Here is a 25,598-nt window from a genome sequence, read left to right as displayed (position 1 = left end):
AGAAGAAGCAAGACAGATATTTTCTCTTAAAAAATGGCCCTTCTACATTTTAAAAGTCAAGAGGCGACGCTATCAAGTCTGGATCTGTTTAGTGCGCCCCTGACGCAATTCTCCATAGAAGATAGCTCATATGTCGAATTCCAACCGTTAACAGCAATCGTGGACCAAGGCCCAATAGAATTTTATATACCCGGGGACGGCTCAAAATATTTAGATTTATCCGACACTTTACTACATCTCCGTGCAAAGGTGACGCGTAGGGATGGGACAAATATTCCACCGCAAGAACAAGTCGGCATCGTGAATTTTCCTATAAACACAATTTTTAGTCAATTAGATATTTCGTTGGGTGGACGGTTAATCTCACAATCTAGTGCCACGGACGCCTACAGATCCATCATCGAGCTGCTGTTAAACTTTTCAAACGATTCTTTGGAGTCACAATTCACAGCAGGAATGTTCGCAAAAGACTCTAGGGGGCGCATGGACTCCATTTCTTTCGAAGAGGGCGTGGCTAACGCTGGTTTTGTGCGGCGCGCACAACAGATTGCAGGCTCACGTGAATTTCACCTAATGGGACCGCTTCATGGAGATATTTTCTTTTCCGAACGCCATCTATTGAATAATGTGGATCTGCGTCTAAAGTTAACTAGAGCTTCTGATGATTTCTGTCTCATGAGCGCTCCAGACAGTGATTCGTGTCTCAAAATACTAGGAGCATCCCTGTTTGTGAAAAAAGTATCAATCTCACCGGCTGTGGCTATAGGTCACGCCGCCGCATTACAAAAAGGTAATGCTCTCTATCCCGTCAGCCGCGTGAACATGGAAACCTTCAGTATCCCGCAAAACTCGAGAATCTGCCATCAGGATAATCTCTTCCTCGGACACATCCCCAAGCAAATTGTATTAGCTCTCGTAAACCACAACAGTTTTATGGGACGGAGAGATTTAAACCCGTTTAATTTTTTGCATTATAACATAGAGTATTTAGCTCTCAGCCACGAAGGTCGACAAATACCTGCCAAACCTTTTCAGCCCAATTTCGAAGCTGGACTATGTACACGTGAATTTCATAATTTATACACAGCAACGGGGCGTTTTCTAAAAGATTTACCTCTCTGTATAAACCAACAGGATTTTACTCAGGGCTATTCACTTTTTGTTTTCAATTTAAGTCAGGTGGATGACTCAGGCGCGTTAACGCCGATCAATAGCGGGGTGCTGAGACTCGATTTGCGCTTCAGAACCCCATTACCACATACAGCAACCCTCATTGTATACGCGGTTTATGATTCGCTTATAGAGATTAATGCTAAGAGGGAAGTATTGATGGACTATTATTAACGCTATGAACGGCCGTGAATTGGACATGATTATGACCCGGATGCAGAGAACCTTATTTGGAGGCGTTTTCGCATCGGATGAGTTAGCTGACGTCAGAGACACGCCTCCGAAACATTATATCGTCAACACGCATCCAAGACATTTACCCGGAGAGCACTGGCTCGCTTTGACTTTAGAATCGGACGGCTCGGCCACATTCTTTGATCCTTTTGGGCTACCACCGGACGGACCGTACTACCCGGCGAGTATATACAGATTTTTGAAGAAGCATTCTAAACGGATCGACTATCAGAACGGACAGTTGCAGCACGAGCTCACAGACACCTGCGGTCAACACTGTGTGTATTATTTAAGCCAACGCGGATGGGGGCACACTTATCGTGAAGTGCTGACTCATTACAATTCCGACCCTCTCCATAACGACGCGATGGTTAGAGAGTTTGTCAAAAAATGCCGAAGACCAGACCGGATGTGCGGCGGGCAAACATCATGTTCGTTGCATAAATTTAAAAAATGTCATTGTCTGAAACCATGTTAATGTTTTATAAAATCTCTTTTATTCAGTAAACATTGTTAAAGAGAGTTACAGAGTCATGCGTTTTTTTTCCACTAACAACAATAGTGTCATCTAATGACTAACCCATTTTACTACCGGTGATGTCCTCTTTCTTTTTTTTTTATTCATCATGTTTACATCTTCTACATAAGAAACATCCCCATCTCCACCTGTAGCGTATTTTAAACGTTTAAAATCTGCGCGAGCCAAGGGGTTGGAGATGCTTGTTTCCGGCAAGTTTAACCGTGCTAGCGTTCTAAGAAATTCACTCCATCCTACCGGCTTCTCGTTGATTTTTTTCCCACTCGTACACAAATGTCTCAACAGATCGCTCATATGGGAGCCTTTGATAGTTTTTCCTCTAAAAACAAATTCACTTAACGGTGTCCAGCTTACATCTTCTGCCGATAGTCTTTTCAGCACATAGTTGGCATTGCGTCGGAAACGTGGACCTATGGCGTCCAGAATATCATCATAGCGTCTACCTGTCACATCAATTGCGCTCTCATCAGCGGTCTTTATTTCACCCCTCTCATTGTCTTCGTGGCGAATCGTAATAGGAATTTGCTCGGAGTCTTTTTGTTTGACCAACCCCAAGTAACGCTGCATTAAGGTCTGATAAATTTTGATCTTTTCATATTGATTTAAATTTTTATTATCCAAAACCTGTTTCATCTCTTCATCCAAAGAATGCTCTGCTGTATCACGGATGGTCGGAGCTGGTCGATTCAGCCTCTCGAGCTGATAAGGCGAAATCAGGAACATTTTCTGAGCCGTTTTCAAACTCATTTTATGCTTTGTTCATAAAGCCACTAATGACACTCCCGAGAACAGGTGCGAAAGCGGCCAGTAACGGCAATATTTCAAAGTCAAAGTCAAAGTCAGCTTTATTGTCAATTTCTCCACATGCCAAAGACACACAAAGAAACCGAAATTTCGTTCCCCCCTATCCCACGGTGACAAGACATGGCTCACAACAGACAACAAGTAAACAAGTATAACAAAAGCGTGCTGAATAAATAATGAATAAATAACACAACAACAACAATAATAAACAACAATAAATAAATAGGAGGAGCAGAAAAAAAAAGGAGCAAGTGCGCGTACAGCAGACATTCCCGAAAGTAGCGCAACAGTGCCGCACGCTACGCAGAAGGGGGTAGCGAGTTCAGGGCCCTAACAGCCTGGAGAAAGAAGCTGTTTGCGAGTCTGGTGGTGCGGGAGCGCAGGCTCCTGTACCTCTTCCCAGAGGGCAGAAGGTCAAACAAAGAGTGAGCCGGGTGACTCACATCTCTGGCAATCGAGGTTGCCTTGCGGGCGACATGGGAGGTGTAAATGTCCTTCAGGGAGGGTAGCGAAGCACCAATAATCTTACCAGCCGTATTCACTATGCGCTGCAGGGCCTTCAAGTTCTGTTCAGTGCAGTTACCACCCCAGACAGCGATGCAACTGGTGAGGACGCTCTCAATGGTGCCACGGTAAAATGTAGACAGGACTGCCTGAGGAGCACATGCACGCCTGAGCTTCCGCAGGAAGTACAAGCGGCGCTGAGCTTTCTTTGCCAGTGACGAGGTGTTTTCGGACCAGGAGAGGTCCTCACTGATGTGCACCCCCAGGAACTTGGTGCAGCTCACCCTCTCCACCACAGCACCGTCGATGATCAGCGGCAGGTGTGTTGTGTGACCCTTCCGGAAGTCAACAATCATTTCCTTGGTCTTATCGACGTTCAGCAGGAGGTTGTTGTCCCTGCACCACGTGGTCAGAAGGTCAACTTCCGACCTGTACCGAGTCTCGTCGCCCTTCGTGATGAGACCCACCAGAGTCGTGTCGTCAGCAAACTTCACTATGCGGTTGTCGCTGTAGGTCGCAGTGCAGTCATGCGTCAGCAGGGTGAAGAGCAATGGACTGAGCACGCAGCCCTGGGGGGCTCCCGTGCTCAGCGTGATGCTGCCGGAGATTTTGTCGCCAACACGCACCACCTGAGGCCTCTGACAGAGGAAGTCCAGTATCCAGTTGCAGAGGGAGGTACTGAGGCCCAGCTCGTCGAGTTTGGCCGGCTTGTTTTTAAAAGCTTCGTCATCGTTTTATTGTTTGGGTATATAAACGACAGGCCACTGGTTATGTAGTACACCTGTACGTAGTCTATATTGTTCTGGGCATGAAGGTGTCAAATCTACCAGTAAATACCCATGCGGCTCTCTTGTAGCATCTTCAAAGCATTCCAGGAAAAACTTCCGGTTGCTGGGAGAAATTTGATTCGCCAGGACACTCACCTGCAGTTTATCGCGGGGGTTTTTGAACAAAATCAAATAATTACTGTTTAAACTAATAGTACGGCTAAATTTGCCCTGATGGAATACATTCTGCGTTAGCATTATAACGCTTAAATTTTTATGATGTCTATATTGGGTGAATATTCGAACCACTTCAGGGTTATCCGAAGCTTGGAAGATGACGTCATCCAGAATCAACTGCTGTGGCGGGAACAGCTTTTCGTCGTCAAAAGATTCAGGCAGCCCCTTGATAAAAACAATGTCTTTATTCAGGTTTTTGAGCTCATCGTACATTGGCTGGTATGAAGTATAAACCCAGACAATATTATCAGGTTTTTTTCTCAGAACATGTTCAGGATTTTGCAATACATTTTTTACAAAGAAAGTCTTGCCACAACCCGAAGGCCCTGCTACTAGGGATGAAAAAGGAAGTTCTAATCTGGGGTCGAATTCGATCTGGTTAAAAGCCATTTCCACACACACAGACACACGTATGGATAGATAGAAATATCAGTAGCCAAACGGTTCAGTGGTGCCTCGCTCTAGCAGCCTTCTTTTATCGTACACCACACGAAGCCGCTTGGAAAATGACACGTTTCTGAGATGAAACCCTCTCTTATCGCGAACGATATTATGTTGGGGAGCGTAAAGCACATCTGAGGTTGCACCTGCTGTATCGAGGTAGCCTTGAACCAAACTGAGCATGCTGTCGAGATTGATGCTCTGACCGCTTTCGTGACTTTGTGTGATACCCTTTACCTTCATCACCGTCTGAGATGACCCTCGTGTTTTATAAGCGTATGTTTTGGGACCGGCTGAGACAAATTCTAAAATGCTGTCGTTCGAAAGCTCATCTGTCAAATCACCCAGATAATCCCCTAGCGGGAGAACACTTTCACCTGGCTTCGCAGTGTACACGAGGCTGTCTGTATCTGTGTAAAGGACACGCCTCTGTAAAATTTCTAAATAGCTGTACATTTTTAGGCGTGCATAGGCTGTTGTGAAACACGCTGCAGCCACGTTTGATGTTTTTGAGGCGGGGATCTCGTTGTTTATGTTGATACAATACTGCACAATTGAGAGCTTCTCATTGATAAAATGGAAGAATTTCACATTGTACAGACCTGAAAACAAAAGTTCAAAAAAATCCTCTGATTTTGTCACAATTTTTGTGTTTGTCATGTTGTCACGTTGCGCGAGTTTTCCCCACAGATTGTTAAGACAGAGTTTTGACACTTGCCTTTTGCCAGGGTTTACAGCAATTTTGGAAGGATCGAGTTGGATACCCTGATGAATGGCATACCCTTCTATGTATCTTTCTCTGTCAGCCTGGTTGACCACGTGAGGCGGATAACCTGAAGATTCTTGTTTACCTTTTAGAAATGTTCGCATGTAATCACGGAAAATTGTGTCGCTCGTTCTTGTGTAATGCCACACTTCTGTAATTTCCGCAACCGTGTACCCGAGATCAAGTGCCTTAACAAATTCAGGGGTTGTCCAAACACCTGTTAACGATCTTTGCTCATCACTATGTGTACAAGCCGTCTGCTGGTTGTTACACTCGGCACATGTGCGGCACAGTGTGAAGACGAGTTTACCTTTAGCTGTTTTGAACGGTAGAACGGGAAAATATAAACCACGGGGTGGGTTGACTGTTGACTGTGGCGCTGATGAAACCAAAATACGACGTAGGGTCTTTAAAATCATCGTGGATAATCGTTGGATGATCGATTGGGTATGTGGCTGTACTGTTGATGAAAGGATATAATGATGTCACATCAACATACAACACACGCTCGTCTGGCTCTGCCGTGTATTTTAAAACGAATGCGTTTGTTCGGCCCCCAAAAAGAGCCTGCCTCGGTTTGAGCGGTGTAGGAAATTTGTTTTTTTTAAGGAATTCCTTCACCTCTATGTCCATCTTTTTCATTTGCAACCATTCATGCTCCCACATAATTACAAGGTACACATCCTGTCTAAGCTGTAGATCCTGAATTTTCTTTTGTGTTTTATCAAACCTCTCCTGAAAAGGGCGTTTGGTTGTCGGGCATATTTTAGAGAGGTCGAAGCATTCTGCGCAGCCGTGGTGATAACAACCAAAATACTCAAACACTATTTTTACGCCCCCGATTTCACAATAACCATCTACAAAGTAGTTGTCTATCCTAACTTCACCACCGTTCAACGCATGTCTAATTTGGATATTTTGGCTGTGCATGATCCATTGCATGTACTGAATAGAATCGTGCGAGAAAGCTTTGTACTGACGCATATAGTTGTCTGATGGTGTAATGGCTAGTGTTTGAGGAGTCAGAAAATTAGCTCGAAAAACTTTCATGCACGCCGACGCAATTGTTACCGCATTGAATGGATCTGTTCCGGTGGCCTCAAAAAACTCACTCCTGAATTTTTCACACCCTTGCATTAACAGATCAACATCATTCTCGCAGTAGGCTATTGCCTGTTTAGCAAAATCAAACACATTGCTAGCTTCTTTGGCATACCACTCGTCAAACTTTGATCGTTGGGAGGGTGACATTCGCTCGGTGCCGTAGTACGTGGGGTCAGGGTGAGACCCTACGTAGTTTAGATGCTCTAAAGAGCTGAATTTGTGTGGGAAGTAACCCTTTGATTTGTCTTCAAACCCCAGGGCCTTAGGCATTGCGCTTAGAGGCATCGTCAAGAATGAGAGAGAGTCTATGAATCAAGATTTTGTGTCTAAATCGACAAATGATAGAACTTTACTCCCTTGCATCAGAATGTCGAGTTTGAGACCTAATTCAAGCATTCTCCTTATCAGTATGTATGAATCAAAACCTCTCGCATTATGTGCAACAAACGTAGTTTGTTTAAACCGTGGCATTCGGAAAAATCTGAGAAATTCATCAACACAATCTGTGCCATACCAATGCTTCGCCAGTCCATTATTTGATTCGCAACAGATGAGAAAAGGTTTGTGTAAACCGTCTGAATCTACATAAGTTTCGAAATCGTAGTAGACTACATTTTTGCACGGTGGCTGAGGTTTGATGGGCTGAATGTAGCACATGTGAGGGTTCAACAAGGCGTCATCTTGATTTATGATCTCATCACACACTGCGCATTTTTTAACGGGGTAGCGATGTTTAGCACCGGTACCATCAGCTTTCACATAATAGTGAAGACCACACTCTAAGCATTTTTTGTATGAAGTGCAGTTGCTCACACGATTCATTGATCGAGACTCTTTATGTTTGATAAAGCATTCCTCATTACGACAAGATTTGTTACAGTCGGGGCAGATGACAGGTTTAAACCCTCGCTGTTTACAGCATGGATCAAGACAAACGCCACAGTGTCCTTCACAATGGTGCTGTTGCCAATTCTCATGCCCTTTGTAACAATGCCTGCAAAAAAATGCGTGGCCTACAAATGGCTCAATCGCTTTCACGCCGTAAAAATGGCCCTCAAGATTTAAGACAAATAAGGTATCGTTATCTGTTTTGGGGTAACGCGTGTCGAAGAAGGTCATGGGGCGGCAGTCCTCTTTTCGATACATTACAGTTATTTTCCGTTTGAGGACTTTCTCAAATTTATGGACATCGCCCAGACTCACAGGTGTTTGACAATCCAATCCTACACTCTCATGTAAGAGTCGCGCTTGTCTTGTGGCCTGTTTTGTCGTGAGTGTGTCATTTAGCAGATAGGTTAGAGAGAGAGCGAAACACAAATTATTGTCTTTATTACGAGGTATGTGTAGGTGTCGTTTTTTCAACCTCAAAATCTCTCTGTTGGTAGTGTTCAACAGCCTTCGACGCATTCCACCACCACCACGCAATGGTGTGACTATTTGTACAATGAGCTCTAAGCCCTCATCAGCCAGAAGCTCTGTGTTTGATTGGGCTAAACGTTCAAGCAAGTTTGATACATTATCTCTGATAGAGTTTATATCACTAGTTTGCTGGTAGATGTGAGCTCTATCGTTACCAGCCGCGAGCTCTATCTGAATTACATCACCTGTTTGTGCCCTGCTAGCTACCTCTTGCATGACATCATCTATTTTATCTTCAATCTGGAGGTAGAAGGTTGCAAAATCATTAATGTTCTGTTGCGATGGTATATTTAACCGTCGCCTTACCTCTACATTATTGAAATGTGGCCTATTGATTACAATAGAACCGCCGTGTTGGTCAGCTAATACAGAACCGTTGTTAGATTGCTGGGGCGTGTGTTGAAATGCTGGTGTGTTGTTGTCAATAACGTCTATTTCGTGATCAATTATAACAGAGCAGTTGTTAGGCTGAAATATCGGCTGAACATCGTCACCAGCAAACGATGATGAATCGACAGTGTTAGCGGTCAACGGGTCAACCAGAGGCTGTGTATTTAGATTTTGGATCATGTTTAGCAACTGCACAGGAATGTCAGGACTGATACGCCCGTTGTTGCCATTAGCTTGGTTGTTTAATTCTGCTATCATGTTTAGCAATTGTGACGGGATTTGTGTCGGACTCTGTCGACCTTCATTCATACTTTGATTGTTCAATTCATCTATGACAGCCTGTAAATGAGTGAGAATAGCAGGACTGTCTGGTCTCTCCCCCTCTGACAAAGCCGTGCTCACATTGTTGAGCAAATCTGTTATTTGACTCGTACACACATTGTTAACGTTTGATAAATCTAGCTCTGGTGTGTCACTTCTTTGGCTTGGCCCGCTAAATGACGGTAAATCTATTTCATCAATGTTTGCTAAGAAATCTGACTCCGTTGACGTAAGGTTTGGATTATATTTTCTTTTACAAAACACAACAGAAACAACACAAACCTATTTTGATTCGGCTAAATCTGTAAGAGCACGTATAATCTTAAAACACTCTTGTAACCGTCTTTTGTAGACACAGTTACCACGACACTTTAGAGACCCCCTGCTGGTTGAGTGGTGCGTGTTGTAGAAGGGGTGCCCTCTCCTCCTCCTCCGTCCCTTGCTCTCTCTCTGAGCCTTCGTGTCACGACGCTCACCCGGAAGTGGCTATAAAAAAAAAAACAAAAAAAAAACGGTTAAGCCTTTATATTATCAAAAATAGCAAGTCGAATGATAACATAGAAGGAAATGCTTCTAACTTTGTTTGTCGACTCTTGATGATGCTTCAAGCCCTCGTAAGTAGTCAGAGCTTCAACTAGTTCTGAGTCCGTCGCTGATTCCGGCTGAACGGTGTGGGTTGAGAGTGGATTGGTTTCAACAGTAGCACGTGACTCTGATACCTCCGATCGCGCTGGCGCTGACGTTTCGACTGCTCCAATATGGCGGTCGGACGTTTCGACTGCTCCAATATGGCGGTCGAAGGTAGCTTGTGTCGGCCGATTGTTTTTTCTAGTGGCAGCGGCCAGGAGATCTGACGCATACAAAAAAATAAAATCAGCAACTAATACCCTCTATATGAACTATCTTAGATGCGCGATTGACTCACCGTAGTCTGATTGTGTTAGGTAAACGTCGCTAAAATCGTCGTCAAAAGATGCGTGGACATCGGCAAAAACGATGTTATCTGTAAACAATACATCTTGTTTTATAAAATAACCTATTATTATTATTATTATTTATCATCATTATTATTTGTTATTATTATTATTGTGAGAAATGTAGTAAAATGACTTACCTTTAACCATTCTCGAAAACAGCTTTTTGACGCGCTTCGACCCCCGTTGGTCCGAGCGATGGCTTGTCTTGTCTTGTCTTCTCCAAAATGATGCTTGTCCACACCAAAGTTTAAATTCGGCGGGGATAAGACCACGCCTATGAGCTCACGTGTCGCACGAAATCGGATAACTTTGGCCGCTTGTTGATGACGCATCAAAGAGGTCTTTCTCATATCCTTATGACCCAGTATTGTTTGTCAAATTATGCACCAACACCTTGCGACACTTCAATGATTTTCTCAACAAAACCCCCTTGATCCTCCAAAACCCCCTTGATCCTCTAAAGCAATGTTTACCAAATTACATGCGTCTCCCGCTTTCAGATAACTTTGGCTGAGCTATTGTTTCTCAAATTATATGCGACTCTCTTGAAGCCAACTTTGCCACCTGTAATGATTGTAATGACGCCTCTCTAACCCCCTCCCTTCCTCTTCTCAACAAAAAAGGCTCTCTTCAAGCTCACACGTACGGGCCGGAGGCAAAGGTAGCTCAGAGGGCTGTTAGCAAAGCTAGCTCAGGTGCTGCACCTGTCTTGATTCATAAAAATACATGCCCATACATATCCACATCTTAAAAATGGCGCCAGCAAACCAAAATGGCGACAGTCAAAGATGGCGCCGTCACGACTGACGCCATCTTGATGCCCCCAACCCCGCCACAAATCAAAAGAGGGTGATTTATGACCCCCAATAAAAAAAAAAAGCCATAAATCTTAAAATCAATAGGTCATAAAATTTTATTACCCCCTAACTCATTTGCATATGAATAGACATCAAAGCCTGCCGCATTGAATTATTCTCTCCCATCAAAAGGGGAAACGGGCCTGCGCCCTTCAAATAATTAAATTACTTTCAGTTCTACACCAAACCAATAATCCGATTCAAACACTTCCGTTAATTTATTCAGACGAAGCAAACTTTCAAACGGATTGAAATTCACTCGTGTCTCAAATAACTACGAAAGTTATTCAATTCTCTAAAATTGTCTGATGTTACTTTTATTTATTACGGTCCTATGTTATACCATAATAACCCCCCGCACATTAATCAAATTGTCAAATCAACCCCGAACCATCGATTGTACATTCAGTACAAATCAGCGCACAACAAAGTAGATGAATATACACAACACATTTATTGAAGAAACATGAAATAGAATTACAAATCTTAATCACTCCAGAAACCGAACAATTTCACCCACTGATACCCGTGTTAATAAAATCATTCAATCCCAGAACAATTCGATTGCAAAACACAGTTCATGAAAGAGGGAATCAATTTTTAGCCAAGCAAAGAAATCAAGAAGTAAAAATCACATTTGTGCTTCTCCAAACAATTTATGTCACGCCACTATTCTCATAGTGACGGGTCCCTTGATCGAATTGACTAACAATATTGCTTTAAGCTGTTACAGAATACATTTTTAGCCAAGCAAAGAAATCAAAAAGTAAAAATCACATTTGTGCGTCCATGCGTGACTCACAATCCGACACCGTGTTCTTGTTTTATTTCTATTTTAACTTGCTTAGCTTATTTTGGCCCCTTTTTTGGTCTCATGTTTTGGTCTGGCGCCATCTTTTGGACAAATTTGGAATTTCAGCTCTGCCAATTTATTCCTGTGAACAATCCATATTTTACCATTTGCACCATCTCTTCCCCCCATGTTACATGACAGTAGAAATGGGTCACTATCAAAGCAGAGTAGCAGATCTGGAGTCAGCGCTGAAGCAACAAGGACAGGTAAGCTTATCAATGAGCACACCTTTTTCTCAGACAAAATAGCTACATTCTTCAGTCACTCATTCGTCTGGCATTACTGGACCAACCCCCCCCCCCCCCCCCCGAACGTGGCTGGGAAAATGCGGAGAAAAGCAAATGTCATTTTCCAGTCAACCAAAGAATTTGTGGATGAAAATGACACAACATTCCAAAGCTGTCCACGCGTTTGTCTCTTCTAGAATGTCAAGTGGGTGGAGGAGAAGCAGCTGCTGCGTCAGAGCAATCAGCAGTTGGCCGAAAAGGTGACGGAAAGAAAGGCGCTGGGCGGAGTCGCTTGGCGTCACACCCGTCCGGAAGCCCCGCAGATGAGGTCTGACTGTCTTTTCAGGTCAGGCGGAAGAAGCGCGTCTGAAAGAGCACATCCAGGATATCCGAGACCAAAACGAACTGCTTGAGTTCCGCATCCTGGAGCTGGAGGTGGGAAGACTCGCACAAGCGTGTTGAGGCCAGAGATGTGACGGACGGACGGACGGACGGACGGATGCATGCCTCTGCCTTTCAGGAGAGGGAGTGGCGCTCCCCCGTCTTGAAGTTTCTGCAAGTCCGTTTCCCAGACGGCCTCAGCCCTTTGCAGATCTACTGCGAGGCCGACGGCGTGAGCGTACGTAAGGCGTCCCTTGCAACCCTAACCTTAACCTGAGGTCCCAGAACACCTTACATTGCTCCTTGCGCCTTTCCCCAGGACATCGTCATCAGTGATCTGATGAAGAAGCTGGACATCCTGGGCGATAACGCCGTAAGTGTATGTCGAACTCCTTATGTTCGCACTCCACGAGACTCGGCGGCTCAAATGTGACTTTTGGAAGGCTTTGCGCTGAAAGAACCTTGTTGACGCTGTGCCTTTGGGCTCTTGCAGAATCTCACCAACGAGGAGCAGGTGGTCGTGATTCACGCCAGGACCCTTCCCACCCTAGCTGAGAAGGTAACGCGCACGTCCACGCACGCTCTCGCATTCTGCTTATGTGACAGCAGCCTTTCCTCAGTGGTTAGAATACATCAAAGTGACCAAGTCAGCACTTCAACAGAAGATGTTGGACATTGAAAGTGAGAAGGTAGACAGACACGCGACATCAGCCAAGGGGAACTCGGGGCAATGTGCCCTAACAATTCTGACCTTGAGCTGTGCTAGGATATGTTCTGCAACCAGAAGGGCTACCTGGATGAAGAGTTGGACTTCAGGAAGCGTTCCATGGACCAGGCTCATAAGGTAAGCCGCCCTCAAATCTCCCGCCGGACCACTGATGGACGAGGATTGCGGCCCAGAGGATCATGGAGCTGGAGGCCATGTTGTACGAGGCGCTACCGCAGCGGGACTGCCCCGCCACGGACGGCGAAAATGCCAGCCACGCTGGCGTGAATGACGTGCTGACGGCGGATCAGAGACAAGAGCTTAGGAGCGCCGTGGACCAATGGAAGCGAGCCCTGATGTGGGAGTTGAGGGAGCGCGACGCTTGCATCCTCCAAGAGAGAATGGATCTGCTGCACAGCGCACAACAGGTAAGGGCCCAAAGCCAGCCCGGCACTTACTTGCACGCTTACTGGCTTTTGAAGGCTACTTTCCATTTGTCCGTCCTAGAGGAACAAAGAGCTGAAAGAATTCATCGAAGCTCAGAAGAGACAAATCAAACAATTGGAGCAGAAGTTTCTGTTTCTCTTTCTAGTCTTCTCCTTGGCCTTCATTCTGTGGCCCTAACACCAGCTGGTGAGTGAGCTCCAGCGGCACCGCACTCGACACCTCCGATACACTGCCAGCCGGTCTCAGACGTTGGCAGACGCTCCGATGCCGACGTATACCCCCCGCCACGGTGACAGAGGCACCGCGTCACACCGGCGCTCATCCAATCAGAAGGCAGGAAAGGCAAATTCACATGCAGGGCACTCTTGAACCAGAAGAGAGCGCCACAAAAAACGTTTGTTGCCCCAAACGCGCACTAAAAAGGGTCAGAATAACAAGAGTCCCACCGGCCAGCCGGGGCAACCCGTCCATCCATTTCTTCAGGGGGGGAAAAAATTGGAGTCACCGGTGAGTACATTTTGCATTTAGCTCTGCTTTTCTGCTTCTGTCTTCAAGTGTGTGGCATCCTGCGACCAAAGATTCAGCCAACCCCAAAGCGGTTGACCTCAACGTCCCACCGCCATTCCTACCAGAGCAGGTGACGTGATGCTTTGGACATCCTTCCGTCTCAGATGCCCAAAAGTACTCTTTGCCACATCTGCGGCAATACGGTGTTTTTTCAAAGGTGCAAATAAATCCAGCGTGGGCGGAACACGCACGTCTTCGGTTTTTCCCGCTTTGTTTGTGTGACAGCTGTTGTGAAAATATTATACAAATAAAGTTGTATAGTACAGGTTTGGCCAAGCCGCAACTCCCGAACCGCATGCGGCTCTTTTATGTTCATATCAACATTTGTGTGTGTGTGTGTGGGGGGGGGGGGGTTGTGCGTGTTGGCTTCACTTGAGTTCAATTTAGTATTTTCGTCAAAAGCGCATGTGGTGAAATTCCACAAAGTAGGATGGGCAAACACATTCCAGTAAACTATTAGTGTCAATTGGGCTCTCGAAATGGCAGGGAAAAGATGCACAGCAAAACGAAAATATGTAGATGAACACAGGACGTTTTTATCAGAGTGGGAAAGTTTCTATTTTTTGTTGAACGTGATGGCAAACCATTCTGCCTGATACGTCAGACCTCAGCGCATTTCAAAGATTCAAATCTTCAGCGCCATGCACTTCAGGTCACTCCATGCTAACATTGATCAGGCGTCGAACCCGCAACATCATGCTTAAGAGGTGGACATGCTAACCAGTGCGCCATTATGTCAACGCATAACAACTGTAAATCTACTAAACAAAACAGCGGTTGCTATATGACATCTGCCGCGTGTGGTCGCGTGACAGACGTCACGTGATGGGCAGAACTTCCGCCGGAATTCAAATCCGCGGGGAGAGTTAACTTGTTTAAAAGGGAGTGGGCAGAAGAATTATTTAATTTATTTAAATCTATTTGGAGTGTGCGCCATTATGTCAATGCATAACAACTGTAAGTCTACTAAACAAAACAGCGGTTGCTATATGACGTCTGCCACGTCGTGGTCACGTGACGCGGACGTGACGTCGACGCCTACTTTACATCCCACCGATCACAGGACCCCTCGGCTGCATAACCGCGCCCCCTTCCCAACCAATCGGATTTGCTATACGCGAAAACTACGCCAATGGGCGGAACTTCCGCCAAAATTTAAATCCGTGGGCGTGGCTCGCAACAGGAAGTAGGAAAATGGCGATGTTGACAAAGACACAGCGGATGGTAACATACGACTAACAAGAGAAATATTTTTATTTTCTGCTTGCAACTGGACCGTCCAGAGCGTACACGGTAAGTACAACTAATCGTTTTTAAAAAGAAGTACTTTTGTTGCCCTGAAAAGCGAGTGAGTGTGGCGTTTGGGGGGAACGTCGAATTTCGACGATTCTTTCTGGTCAACGGTTGTAAATGATTGCGTTGATTAAAAAAGAAAACTTGATGTAACTCTACTTTTAACTGCCGTTTCAGATAAGCGGGTATTACGTCGCAGTCATGTGCCGCGGATATGACGTAATTGGCTGAACTTCCACCAAAATTCAAATCTGTTGGCGCGATGGCCGTGAGCCACTGAGCAACGACGAATATCAACAGAAATATCTTTATTTTCTGCTTGCAACTGGACCGTCTACAGCGTACACGGTAAGTAACACTCATTGTGTTTAAAGAGATTTACGTTTGTAATAGCAACGTGTAGCTGAGGCGCTAGCAGAAGTGTAGCCGCGTTGCGTTGTACGTGTGAATATTGGTCCAGGCGAAATGTTAATGTTTAATTTCATTCCTTTAGGTTCCACGGTGTTTGTTGGCTGCAAGTTTTCCACTGCAAGAAGAGGCTCGTATCATTGACCAGGAGCGAGCTACAATGGTGAGTAGCCATAACATTTATGTTAAACACTTCCTATTTCATGTCTAACAGTACTTGATTTAACAAATAACCATAAATAAATACAGTGTGGGCACTGAAGTTAACATATGTGATTATACTGCCTAATCTGTCACCGAGTATATTGTTGCAAAGTAATATAAGATCCAAAGTTGTAATTCAGAATAGTTTTCAAAAGAAGGCCATTAGAATTATATACAAGTCTGATTACCCTGAACATAACAACAAGCTATTAATTAAATCACAAATTCTTCAATTCAAAGATTTGGTAGATTATCAGAATAATAATGTCTAACAGTAATTGATTTAACACATCACGATAAGTAGATTGAGTGTGGGCACTCTCAAGTTAACATATGTGATTATACTGCCTAATCTGTTACAGAGTATGTTGTTGCCAAGTAATGTAGAATAGATCCAAAGTAGTAATCCAGAATAGTTTTGAAAAGGCCATTAGAATAATAAACAAATCTGATTACCTTGAACATAATAGTTAAGTGTTGAATATGTCCTATGAAGTCAAAATTGGGCACCATCATGTGGTGAAATTTGGAATTGCATCACATCCAATTTTGCCTGGGAACAAACAGATTAAACAAATCTTAGTCTTAAATAAGCCACTCCTTCTCAAACAAGTAAACTCTGCCCATTTTGCGCAGTAGATGTTCTGTTAATATCTAGTATTTATACAAAGTCATAATTTAAATTGCTTTCAACCTTAATTCATCGCTTCAACCAACATTACTCGCTCTTATTACCAACTTGTATCGATTTAACTAAGCGTTTAATACTTCCTATCAGGTCTCAAGTCAAGATTTGGCAAAATACAATTTCAGCAAATCCAATTTTGCCAGGCAACAAAAAGAGATTAAATAAACTAAATAAGTCTTCTTCCCATTAAATAAATCAGAAAAGTCTGTCTTGTAACCAGTCCTCTTCAAACAAGTAAAGTCTGCCCGTTTTGTGCCGTAGATTTTGTGTCTATGCCTAGTATTTATACAAAATCATAATTTAAACGACTTCATTCCTTCATTCACTTTGGAAATTTGGAATTGCAGCAAATCGAATTTTGCCAGGGAACAAAAATAGATCAATTAAACTAAATAAGTCTTCTTCCCATTAAATAAATTAAAAAAGTCTGTCTTGTAACCAGTCCTTTTCAAACAAGTAAAGTCTGCCCATTTTGTGCCGTAGATTTTGTGTTTATGCCTAGTATTTATACAAAATCATAATTTAAAGGATTTCATTCCTTCATTCACTTTGGAAATTTGGAATTGCAGCACATCAAATTTTGCCTGGGAAGAAAAGTAGATTAAATAAATTTAATAAGTCTTACTACTTCCCAATAAATAAATTAAATACGTCTTACTTGTTCCCACTCCTTTTCAAAAAAGTAGTTTAAAACGAGGGCCATTTACTCAACCTTTAACCTCAACCCCGCACGTCACATTGTGTTGTATCTGTGAATGTTGGTTGTGGCCAAATGATAGTTTTCTTTCATTCGTTTAGGTTCCAAGAAAACGATGTAACTCTACTTTTAACTGCCGTTTCAGATAAGCGGGTATTACGTCGCAGTCATGTGCCGCAGATATGAGGTAATTGGCGGAACTTCCACCAAAATTCAAATCTGTTGGCGCGATGGCCGTGAGCCACTGAGCAACGACGAATATCAACAGAAACATCTTTATTTTCTGCTTGCAACTGGACCGTCTACAGCGTACACGGTAAGTAACACTCATTGTGTTTAAAGAGATTTACGTTTGTAATAGCAACGTGTAGCTGAGGCGCTAGCAGAAGTGTAGCCGCGTTGCGTTGTACGTGTGAATATTCGTCCAGGCGAAATGTTAATGTTTAATTTCATTCCTTTAGGTTTCACGGTGTTTGTTGGCTGCAAGTTTTCCACTGCAAGAAGAGGCTCGTATCATTGACCAGGAGCGAGCTACAATGGTGAGTAGCCATAACATTTATGTTAAACACTTCCTATTTCATGTCTAACAGTACTTGATTTAACAAATAACCATACATAAATACAGTGTGGGCACTGAAGTTAACATATGTGATTATACTGCCTAATCTGTCACCGAGTATATTGTTGCAAAGTAATATAAGATCCAAAGTTGTAATTCTGAATAGTTTTCAAAAGAAGGCCATTAGAATTATATACAAGTCTGATTACCCTGAACATAACAACAAGCTATTAATTAAATCACAAATTCTTCAATTCAAAGATTTGGTAGATTATCAGACAAATAATGTCTAACAGTAATTGATTTAACACATCACGATAAGTAGATTGAGTGTGGGCACTCTCAAGTTAACATATGTGATTATACTGCCTAATCTGTTACAGAGTAATGTACAAGTAATGTAGAATAGATCCAAAGTAGTAATCCAGAATAGTTTTGAAAAGGCCATTAGAATAATAAACAAATCTGATTACCTTGAACTAAGTGTTGAATATGTCCTATGAAGTCAAAATTTGGCACCATCATGTGGTGAAATTTGGAATTGCATCACATCCAATTTTGCCAGGGAACAAACAGATTAAATAAATCTTAGTCTTAAATAAGCCACTCCTTCTCAAACAAGTAAACTCTGCCCATTTTGCGCAGTAGATGTTCTGTTAATATCTAGTATTTATACAAAGTCATAATTTAAATTGCTTTTAACCTTCATTCGTCGCTTCAACCAACATTACTCGCTCTTATTACCAACTTGTATCGATTTAACTGAGCGTTTAATACTTCCTATCAGGTCTCAAATCAAGATTTGGCAAAATACAATTTCAGCAAATCCAATTTTGCCAGGCAACAAAAAGAGATTAAATAAACTAAATAAGTCTTCTTCCCATTAAATAAATCAGAAAAGTCTGTCTTGTAACCAGTCCTCTTCAAACAAGTAAAGTCTGCCCGTTTTGTGCCGTAGATTTTGTGTCTATGCCTAGTATTTATACAAAATCATAATTTAAACGACTTCGTTCCTTCATTCACTTTGGAAATTTGGAATTGCAGCAAATCGAATTTTGCCAGGGAACAAAAATAGATCAATTAAACTAAAAAAGTCTTCTTCCCATTAAATAAATTAAAAAAGTCTGTCTTGTAACCAGTCCTTTTCAAACAAGCGCCTCATTCGACTTCCAGCGGTCGGCGAGCTCGCGCACCCGCCCGGCACATCCGGGAGGCCGTGCGCACGAGCCAAGTGGCCGAAAATAGCCCCCGCCGAGCGGATCGGCTGTTTATAAGCACCGCGGAGGTGGTCGCGGCGCCTCATTCGACTTCCAGCGGCCGGCGAGCTCGCGCACCCGCCCGGCACATCCGGGAGGCCGTGCGCACGAGCCAAGTGGCCGAAAATAGCCCCCGCCGAGCGGATCGGCTGTTTATAAGCACCGCGGAGGTGGTCGCGGCGCCTCATTCGACTTCCAGCGGCCGGCGAGCTCGCGCACCCGCCCGGCACATCCGGGAGGCCGTGCGCACGAGCCAAGTGGCCGAAAATAGCCCCCGCCGAGCGGATCGGCTGTTTATAAGCACCGCGGAGGTGGTCGCGGCGCCTCATTCGACTTCCAGCGGGCCGCGCACTCGCGCACGCCGCCCGGTTCAAATTTTCTAAGTGCAACGCACAATGAGATGCATGAGAAACGGCCTTGGTTACCATCACATTTGAAGCGATGAATACGAAGTTAAATTTTATGACTCGGTGTATAAGTCGAAGTCGATTTTTTTCGGTCGATTTTGTATCGAAAAAGGTCGACCAATACACCGGCAAATACGGTATATATATTTATTATAAATGTAGTATTTATTTATATAGATTTATTGTTTATTTATATATATAAAGGCAGGTCCGCAAAAATATTTCTGACGCGTAGCCGGTCCGTGACGCAAGAAAGGTTGGGGACCACTAGTCTAAAAGAATCTGGCCGTAACTGGAATAGGGTTCTACGCGAATGCCCAACGGAAAAGTGAAGTGCACAAAACCTGCATTTGGCTGTATCAAAATAAATGTCATGAAAAAGGTAAAAACACTACATGGAAGCGCAATGTGTTGTGCTGGGTTCTTTTACAAGTAAAGACTGCTGCTTTGAGTTCACAGGGAGCCATGCTCTATATTCACTGTACATAGTCTTTCCTCTAGCGGTAAAAACGTGAACTGCAATGCTATGGCTGTCGCCACACAATGTAGGTTTTAAACTCGTGTTGTAGTTTCAGTGTCGGAGTTCAAACTAGGCTTGCAGTTTCCGAATGCCATTCGTGATGGGTGCTGTAAAAAGTTCTTGGCTTAAACGATTGAAGTGCACATAAGAAAAAAAAAAAAAAAAAAAAAAGCTTACGGTAACTGGTATTCCCAGGCGGTCTCCCATCCAAGTACTAACCAGGCCCGACCCTGCTTAGCCTCCGAGATCGGACGAGATCGGGCGCTCTCAGGGTAGTATGGCCGTAAGCCGTGAGACCGCTCAGAATTTTTCATTTTATAGACACAATCGCCCCTGAAACCATGCCAAGCAGCGGCGGGACTTGATGGCTGTGGTAAAAGTTTCCTTTCACAATTGACGTGGGAAAAAAAAAAAAAAAAAAGGCTTTCAGCACCTGGTATTCCCGGACGGTTGTTTTTTTTTGTTTTTTTTACAACCAGGGCCGAAACAGGCTTTCTTCCAAGGCTTTTGGTGTTTTCTGGAAACATGGCTATCATGAAAAGTTATTGACAGCTTTTTATGCGGTAGCACGAATTTGTCGTTGCGACCTGCATTTTGCTGAATCAAAATAAATGCCTTGAAAAGTTTAAAAACACTTCATGGAAGTGTTGTGTTCGGTTCTTTTACAAGTCAAGCCTGCTGCTTTGAGTTCACAGGGAGCCATGCTCACTGTACATAGTCTGCTCTCTAGCGGTAAAACATTTAACTACAATGCTGTGGATGTCACCACATAATATAGCTTTCAAACTCGTGTTATAGTTTCAATGTCGGAGTTTAAATTAGGCTTGCTGTTTCCGGATGCCATTCGTGATGGGTGTTGTAAAAAATAGTTTCTTAAACGATTGAAGTGCACATAAGAAAAAGAAAAAGCTTACAGCACCTGATATTCCCAGGCGGTCTCCCATCCAAGTACTAACCAGGCCCGACCCTGCTTAGCTTCCGAGATCGGACGAGATCGGGCGTTCTCAGGGTAGTATGGCCGTAAGCCGTGAGGTGACCAAACATTTTGCATTTTATAGACACAATCGCCCCTGAAACTAGCGAGCGAGCCAATGAAGCCTTCAAAACTGCTTCGGCACATGGAGACCAAGCATCCTGCATTAAAAGACAAACCTTAACCACTTCGGGTTTCATTGTCTCCGATTACGCCTGGATGGGACCGGCTCGTTTCTGGGAAACAAGCTCGGTGCTCCCAATAATTCAACGTAATGGTGACTTTTATTTTTATGTGGTTTATATTTGTTTTTATCCCAGTCGTATCATTTTATTTAATCGTATTTATATATATTTATTATAAATGTAGTATGTATTTATATAGATTTATTGTTTATTTATATATATAAAGGCAGGTCCGCAAAAATATTTCTGACGCGTAGCTGGTCCGTGGCGCAAGAAAGGTTGGGGACCACTAGTCTGAAAGAATCTGGCCGTAACTGGAATAGGGTTCTACGCGAATGCCCAACGGAAAAGTGAAGTGCACAAAACCTGCATTTGGCTGTATCAAAATAAATGTCATGAAAAAGGTAAAAACACTACATGGAAGCGCAATGTGTTGTGCTGGGTTCTTTTACAAGTAAAGACTGCTGCTTTGAGTTCACAGGGAGCCATGCTCTTTATTCACTGTACATAGTCTGTCCTCTAGCGGTAAAAACGTGAACTGCAATGCTATGGCTGTCGCCACACAATGTAGGTTTTAAACTCGTGTTGTAGTTTCAGTGTCGGAGTTGTCATGTAACATGGGGGTAGAGATGGTCCAAATGGTAGAATATGGATTGTTCACAGGGATAAATTGACAGAGCTGAAATTCCAAATTTGTCCAAAAGATGGCGCCAGACCAAAACATGAGACCAAAAGAGGGGCCAGAATAAGCTAGACCAGTTAAAATAGAAAAGAGGAACACGGTGTCAGAGTGTAAGTCACGCATGGAGGCACAAATGAAATTTTTATTATGTGTTTTTTATTTTTTGATTTCTTTGCTTGGCTAAAAATGTATTCTGTAACCGCTTTAAGCAATATTATTTGTCAATTCGATCAAGGGACCCGTCACTGAGAATAGTGGCGTGACATAAATTGTTTGGAGAAGCACAAATGAAATTTTTATTATGTGATTTTTAATTTTTGATTTCTTTGCTTGGCTAAAAATGTATTCTGTAACCGCTTTAAGCAATATTATTTGTCAATTCGATCAAGGGACCCGTCACTGAGAATAGTGGCGTGACATAAATTGTTTGGAGAAGCACAAATGAAATGTTTATTATGTGATTTTAATTTTTTTATTTTTTTGCTTGGCTGAAAATGTACTCTGTAACCGCTTTAAAGCAATATTATTTGTCAATTCGATCAATTCATGTAACAGAAAGTAGGTCAAAGGTGAAAAGGGGAAGTGAAAGGTTTTACCACTAGCTGTGCATTTGGTGGAAAGTACTGCGTGGTCAGGGCGGAAACAGCTGCTAAAGGCCACAGAAAACAAAGCGTGGGAGAGGCTGGCCAGTTCCCTCTATGGGCGGGGGAAAACTGGCCAGTTCCCTCTATAGGCGTGGGAATGCTGGCCAGTCCCTTCTATAGGCGTGGGAAAACTGGGCAGTCTTACCCTATAGGGAAAGTACAGGAGAAAAGAAAGGGGAGGGGGGGGGGACGGAGAGGTCTATAAAAGGTCCTGCTGGAGTAGCTTCAGGGCTTTTTTCCCCCAAAAGAGCGCTTATACGTGAAGAGGCCCGGAGGAGTTTCAAGATTTTTTCCAAAGTCCCGAAGATCTTTGTGTGAGACGCAGGATCGCTGGACTGAAATTAACTTGGATTTACTCCCAAAAATTGGACTGGACAACTTTATAGGAGGAATAGGTGAGAGGGATTTATATTTTTTATGTATTTTAGCGAGAGGGGGGAATAGTCATCGGGCCGCCGGATTCCTCGTGGCCAGCCTGTTTCTTTAATTTGGATTTTAGAAGCAAGATCGAACTGATCACTCGACTTTGCTTTCACCAAAAATAGCACGCAGCTGGTAATTACCGCTTCCCTTTTTTATGAACTGTGTTTTGCAATCGAATTGTTCTGGGATTGAATGATTTTATTAACACGGGTATCAGTGAGTGAAATTGTTCAGTTTCTGGGGTAATTGAGATTTGTAATTCTATTCCATGTTTCTTCAATAAATGTGTTTTGTATATTGCTTACTTCGTTGTACGCGGATTTGTACTGAATAGGCAACCGAAGGCTCAGGCCCGCTTCCCCTTTTTGACGGGCCGCGTAAAAAGTAACTCTGAGCAAGTTAGAGAATTAAATATTTTTCGTAAATATTTAACGGAAGAGTTGAGTTCGTTGAAAGTGAATTCGGTTGAGAATTTACTTCCTTTAAATAACATAACGACGATGATTAAAATAAATCAGTGAAGTTGGTGGAGGATAAAAATATTTCGATTGTCCGTCGGGCGCGGCCCAGTTCCCCTTTTTGACGGGCCGCGTAAAAAGTAACTCTGAGCAAGTTAGAGAATTAAATATTTTTCGTAAATATTTAACGGAAGAGTTGAGTTCGTTGAAAGTGAATTCGGTTGAGAATTTACTTCCTTTAAATAACATAACGACGATGATTAAAATAAATCAGTGAAGTTGGTGGAGGATAAAAATATTTCGATTGTCCGTCGGGCGCGGCCCAGTTCCCCTTTTTGACGGGCCGCGTAAAAAGTAACTCTGAGCAAGTTAGAGAATTAAATAACTTTCGTAAATATTTAACGGAAGAGTTGAGTTCGTTGAAAGTGAATTCGGTTGAGAATTTACTTCCTTTAAATAACATAACGACGATGATTAAAATAAATCAGTGAAGTTGGTGGAGGATAAAAATATTTCGATTGTCCGTCGGGCGCGGCCCAGTTCCCCTTTTTGTCGGGCCGCGTCAAAAGTTAAATAGGACACGATCAAAAAATAGACTTGCCTTCCAAATTAATTATTGGGCAAATCTAAAGACAGCACGACATTTTTACTCGGTAAGAAAGTCGCTATTCTCTTCGAAGCAATTAAGTGGGGTGAAGAACTCCGACGGTCAAGTGCTAGATCTACGTATACGAAGTTAGAATTAATAATATAAAGGGCATTAATTTTCTTCTTAAATGCTATTATTGTCACACTTTTATTAATTCGATTCTCTTTCGAATAAAAAAGTTGGTCGGCTCGCTGCATGAGCGACCAAGTGGAACGGACCCATATGAACATTTACTTCGGCAAAACTAGTGCTTGGGTGCGCTATACAAACGAATCCCTGAGGTCTTAACAAAGACATCTAAAAAATATCCGTAACGAATAAGAACTTCAAACATTAGCGGGGAGCCATCAATACGATGCGGTCACTTCGAAGTCCTGCCTCGAATTGAGTTACTCGGCACGCGCTTCGGGTGACTTGAGAGGGATTGGCGTCGTACAGAAATTAGATTGATTCCGGAGGAGTTAATTTAACTCGGGTGGTTAGATTACGGACGAATCTCCGAACCCGGCTAAAACAAACCCGTTACTGGGAAGCCGGGGGCACCTGATTGCAAGAGGTGCGTTTGACATTTTGGCGCCCAACGAGTAGGAGGGGGGTTGTGAATAAAAGTTTAGAAAAAAAATACAAATGAGACAATAGAAGAACATTTGGTTTTTGTTTTGCTCACAGCTCCAAAACGAACCTGTGTGGAGTTTTTCAGTTTTTTCTTCCCAGAAACTGTCCTAATTCCGCTCACTGATACAAACAAATGTCAGAACGGCCTTGAGTGACATAAGTACAGTCTCTTTAAGGAATAGAGTTTCCTAGAAAAGAACCTTATTAGCACGGGAGGATTAGAACTGTATTGTGTCATAGTAAACGGTGACCGTTGCCCCTCAGCACATTACTTTAAGCATGAGTAAGGAGGAGTTCCTTCACAGCTTGTACTTGTATGGGGTGCTGAAAGTAATGTTTGTAGTATACGCAGAGTATGCAGCAGAACTTGCAAAAGCCAGAGGGGCCGGTACATGGGCACGGATATTGGGTATAAATACAGAAAATGAACCAGTCGACGAGGAGCCTGCAAATGTTTTAGATTTCATGCCAAAACCAAAGCCGAGGAGGAGGCAGATAGTTAGGAGACCGACAGAAGAGAGGGCTTTTTATTTTGAAAGATAAAAAAAGAAAGAAAAGTAGGCTTTTCTCCTCTCTTCTTTTTCCCTTTTTCCTTCTTAATTTCATTTTATAATATATACTAATTTCCCCCTTACAAGATTTTTGTTGCTGAATTCCTGTGTGGATTACAAATTTTTTTGTTCCCGGACACCTGTGTGGATTACAAGATTTTCTTGTTTCCGGACACTTGTGTGGATTACAAATTTTTTTGTTCCCGGACACCTGTGTGGATTACAAAGATTTTTGTTCCCGGACACCTGTGTGGATTACAAATTTTTTTTGTTCCCGGACACCTGTGTGGATTACAAGATTTTCTTGTTTCCGGACACTTGTGTGGATTACAAAGATTTTTGTTCCCGGACACCTGTGTGGATTACAAATTTTCTTGTTTCCGGACACTTGTGTGGATTACAAAGATTTTTGTTCCCGGACACCTGTGTGGATTACAAATTTTCTTGTTTCCGGACACTTGTGTGGATTACAAATTTTTTTGTTCCCGGACACCTGTGTGGATTACAAATTTTCTTGTTTCCGGACACTTGTGTGGATTACAAATTTTTTTTGTTCCCGGACACCTGTGTGGATTACAAGATTTTTGTTCCCGGACGCATCAGAGGATTACAGATTTTTGTCCGCTGAACTCACAAAAGGATTTTTATTTATTTATTTTTTTTTTTTTTTTTCTTC

At 43.1% G+C, this 25,598-nt stretch overlaps 2 long non-coding RNA genes and 2 other non-coding genes across 4 annotated transcripts in view; 2 read left to right on the top strand and 2 right to left on the bottom strand.

The window, feature by feature from the left end:
- The window catches only part of LOC125970608 (uncharacterized), a 298,477-nt gene that overhangs the window by 164,851 nt on the left and 108,028 nt on the right, over nt 1-25,598 (top strand). The gene's annotated exons all lie outside the window — the stretch shown is intronic.
- On the top strand, nt 14,853-15,576 carry LOC125970607 (uncharacterized). Its single transcript, XR_007482161.2, has 3 exons — nt 14,853-15,003; nt 15,181-15,351; nt 15,497-15,576. It is a non-coding gene; the product is annotated as an uncharacterized lncRNA (long non-coding RNA).
- LOC125971382 (5S ribosomal RNA) lies at nt 19,913-20,031 on the bottom strand. The gene has a single exon (XR_007482430.1). It is a non-coding gene; the product is annotated as a 5S ribosomal RNA (ribosomal RNA).
- LOC125971375 (5S ribosomal RNA) lies at nt 20,650-20,768 on the bottom strand. Its single transcript, XR_007482424.1, has one exon. It is a non-coding gene; the product is annotated as a 5S ribosomal RNA (ribosomal RNA).

Source organism: Syngnathus scovelli, chromosome 6 (genome assembly GCF_024217435.2).
Source record: "Syngnathus scovelli strain Florida chromosome 6, RoL_Ssco_1.2, whole genome shotgun sequence".
NCBI lineage: Eukaryota > Metazoa > Chordata > Actinopteri > Syngnathiformes > Syngnathidae > Syngnathus > Syngnathus scovelli.
The sequence above is the reverse complement of the archived record's forward strand: the minus strand, read 5'-3'. Positions and strand labels throughout refer to the sequence as shown.